We start from the raw sequence: 4,085 nt of genomic DNA, 5'->3' as shown, positions 1-4,085 counted from the left end.
ATATGGAAATCTGTCAATGTAATATGCCATATAAACAAAGTTAAACGCAAAAACCACACGATCATTTCAATAGATGCAGAAAAGGCCTTTGACAAAATATAACATCACTTCATTATCAAAACATTGGAGAGAATTGGCATGGTTGGTTCATTTCTTAACATAATAAAGGCTATACACAAAGCTCCTAAAGCCCAAATAATATTTAATGGAGAGAGACTGGAAGAATTCCCATTGAGATCAGGAACAAGAGAGGGGTGTCCACCCTCACCTCTGCTCTTCAATATAGTACTGGAAGTCCTAGGTCAAGCAATACGAGAGGAGAAAGAAATAAAAGGGATACAACTTGGAAAGAAAGAAGTTAAGTTAGCTCTATTAGCTGACGAAATAATTCTATATGTGAGAGACCTGAGAGACTCCATCCCAAAACTCTTGAAGGTGATTAACTTCTTTAGCAAATTAGCAGGATACAAAATCAATGCACAAAAATCAGTAGCCTTTCTACATGCAAATGACAAAGATACAAAGAAAGAAATAAAGGACATGGTCCCATTTTCAATAGCAACCACCACCACAACAAAAAATACCTTGGAATAACGTTAACCAAGGAAGTGAAAGATCTATACAATGAAAGCATAAAAACACTCAAAAAAGACATTACATTGAGGAGGACTTGAGAAAATGGAAAGACCTTCCATGTTCCTGGATAGGCAGAAGTAACATTGTGAAAATTGGCAATCCTACCAAAGGCAATATACAGATTTAATGCAATTCAAATAAAAATCCCAACATTGTTCTTCATGGGGATAGAAAAAATGATCTCAAAATTTATATGGAAAGGCAGAAGGCCTCGGATATCCAAGCATACCCTCAGCAAAAGAAATACCTCTGAAGGCATCACCATACATGATCTAAAGCTATATTACAAAGCCATAGTAATAAAAACAGCACGGTGCTGGCATAAAAACAGGAGTATGGAGCCCGGCAGGCCCACGAGGCGGCAGCGGCTTAGGGGGTGCAGCCGCGGGGCTGTGGCGGGGCACTCGGCGGTGGCCCGGAGTGTCCCGTAGGTCTGGACACGGCGAAGACACGCGGGTGCATTTGAGCCGGGACCGGGGTCCCCTGCGCGCTCTCTGCCCACAGAAATGAGCCATCAGACTGCTACAGCATTACCCACTAGCAATTCTCAGTGTCCACCATCCCAGAGGGTGCCTGCTCTGACTGGCACAACTGCATCCAACAATGACTTGGCAAGTCTTTTTGAGTGTCCCGTCTGCTTTGACTATGTGTTGCCACCCATCCTTCAATGTCACAGTGGCCATCTTGTTTGCAGCAACTGTCGCCCCAAAACTCACGTGTTGTCCAACTTTCCCGGGGCCCATTGGGATCCATTCGCAACTTGGCTATGGAGAAAGTGGCTCATTCAGTACTTTTCCCTTGTAAATACTCCTCTTCTGGATGTGAAATAACTCTTACCACACACAGAAAAAGCAGACCACGAAGAGCTGTGTGAGTTTAGGCCTTATTCCTGCCCATGCCCTGGTGCTTCCTGTAAATGGCAAGGCTCTTTGGATGCTGTCATGCCCCACCTGATGCATCAGCACAAATCCATTACCACTCTACAGGGGGAAGACATAGTTTTCCTCGCTACAGACATTAATCTTCCTGGTGCTGTTTACTGGGTGATGATGCAGTCTTGCTTTGGCTTTCATTTCATGTTAGTCTTGGAGAAACAATTAAAGTACTTTGGTCACCAGCAGTTCTTCGCAAGTGTACAGCTGATAGGAACCCGCAAGCAAGCTGAAAATTTTGCTTATGGACCTGAGCTAAATGGTCATAGGCGGCGATTGACTTGGGAAGCGACTCCTCGATCGATTCACGAGGGAATTGCTACAGCCATTATGAATAGTGACTGCCTAGTCTTTGACACCAACATTGCACAGCTCTTTGCAGAAAATGGCAACTTAGGCATCAATGTAACTATTTCCATGTGTTGAAATGGCAATCAAACATTTCTGGCCAGTGTTTAAAACTTGCAGTCAAGGGCTGGAGAGATGGCTTAGCGGTTAAGCGTTTGCCTGTGAAGCCTAAGGACCCTGGTTCGAGGCTTGGTTCCCCAGGTCCCACGTTAGCCAGATGCACAAGGGGGCGCACGCGTCTGGAGTTCGTTTGCAGAGGCTGGAAGCCCTGGCGCGCCCATTCTCTCTCTCTCCCTCTATCTGTCTTTCTCTCTGTGTCTGTCTCTCAAATAAAAAAATGTGATCAATTTCACACAGAATAAAGCACCATCTGCTTGCCAACCTAAAACTCTTGGTAGGTAGAAGCTAGACACATGAAGGTAAAAGAAAAGAAAGGCTGTTAAATACAGGAAACAGTTGCATGTAGTAACACTAATATATTTAAAAATAATTCAACAGTAAACCACTGGAAAAAAAAAATATATATATATACACCCAAGAGGGGCATCTTTTGTATTAAGAAAGGAAGCATTGTAAAATATTTCTGAACTTTGTGTTTGTTGTAGGTTGATTGTATTGTTGGAAATAATTTTTCTTTTTGGCATGTATGCGTGTATATGTGTGTGTTTGGTTTTTTCCCCTTAACTGACAAGCCATCTGCATGGTCGTGGACCACGGCTCTCCCCTTTGTGAGTCCATACTTAGTGCTGCTGTGTTTTTCTCTTGTGTGTATTTGCTAATTTTTATTCTAGTTTTTCATTAAATAAATTTGATTTTCTTTTCTGTAAAAAAACAAAAAACAAACAAACAAAAAAACAAACAGCAAAAAAAAAAAAACAAACAGGAGTATAGACCAATGGAATAGAATTGAGGACTGGGACTTTGGGTCAAGCAACCTCAGCTCCTTGATTTTTTTTTTTTTTTTTTTTTTTGGTTTTTCAAGGTAGGGTCTCACACTAGCTCAGGCTGAACCAGAACTATGTAGTCTCAGGGTGGCCTCAAACTCTCAGTGATCCTCCTACCTCTGCCTCCCAAATGCTGGAATTAAAGGCGTGCACCACCATACCTGGCAGCTACTTGATATTTGACAAAGGCCCTAACAATATGAGCTGGGCAAAAGACAGCATCTTTATCAAATGGTGATGGAGAAACTGGATAGCCATATGCAGGAAATTGAAACTTGATGCACACATCTTGCCATGCACAGCACTCAAGTCCAAATAGTCAAAGACCTCAATATAAGACCAGAAACTCAGCTACTACTGGAAGAAAATATAGGAGGAACTTTCCACGATATAGGAATGGAAAAAGACTTCCTAAACAAAACCCCAGTAACACAGGATGTTAAACAATCAATTAACCAATGGGATCACATGAAGCTGAAGAGTTTCTTAACAGACAAACATACAATAAGCAAAGCCAATTGATTACCCACAGAATGGGAGAAAATATTTGCTGAATATCCAATGGACAGAGGCCTAATCTCTAGAATCTTATCTCTTAAAAAAAATAAAGGTTATCCCATTTATCTGGTGCTAACTTTACTCTCCGTTGGAGAATCTGCTTCTCTTTATCAGATAGATGCAGATCCTAAGAAGAAAACCACCCCATCATACTTTAAAAATCCCCTCCCCCACAGCTGAAACTAAGAATAACTGGTGAAACAAGCAAGGGTGCTGCTTTCTTGGTGAACCTGGTACCAGCACAGGGCTAAAGGAGATAGACACAGAGAACAATAAACTCCTACCAAACCAGATATCCAGAAACACAGAGGCTCCCAAGACCTCATCACTGAAGCAGACCCAAAATGAACCCAGTATGGCTTAGGGAAGTTTGTGGAAGAGGGGGCGGAAAGAATGTCAGAGCCACATGTTGGGTCATGATATGCAGTGACATTTCGTCCTACCCATAACTGAAGGCTAACTCCACAACGCATGACCCATATATCTCAAGAGGGGCGGGGGTGGGGGAAGGACAGGGAGGAGGCGAACAATGGTACCAACTTGACTGTATTCACTGAGTACAAAACTAACCAATAAAAAATTAAAAAAAAAACAAACTATGCTGAGATTCCATTTCACTCATGTCAGATTGGTTGCCATCAAGAAAACAAATGACCATAAATGCTGG

At 42.2% G+C, this 4,085-nt stretch overlaps 1 pseudogene; it reads left to right on the top strand.

The window, feature by feature from the left end:
- Window positions 1-1,136: 1,136 nt before the first annotated feature.
- Window positions 1,137-2,004, top strand: LOC123458822 (annotated as a pseudogene).
- Window positions 2,005-4,085: the final 2,081 nt, after the last annotated feature.

Source organism: Jaculus jaculus, chromosome 2 (assembly GCF_020740685.1).
Source record: "Jaculus jaculus isolate mJacJac1 chromosome 2, mJacJac1.mat.Y.cur, whole genome shotgun sequence".
In the NCBI taxonomy this organism is placed as follows: domain Eukaryota; kingdom Metazoa; phylum Chordata; class Mammalia; order Rodentia; family Dipodidae; genus Jaculus; species Jaculus jaculus.
The sequence above is the reverse complement of the archived record's forward strand: the minus strand, read 5'-3'. Positions and strand labels throughout refer to the sequence as shown.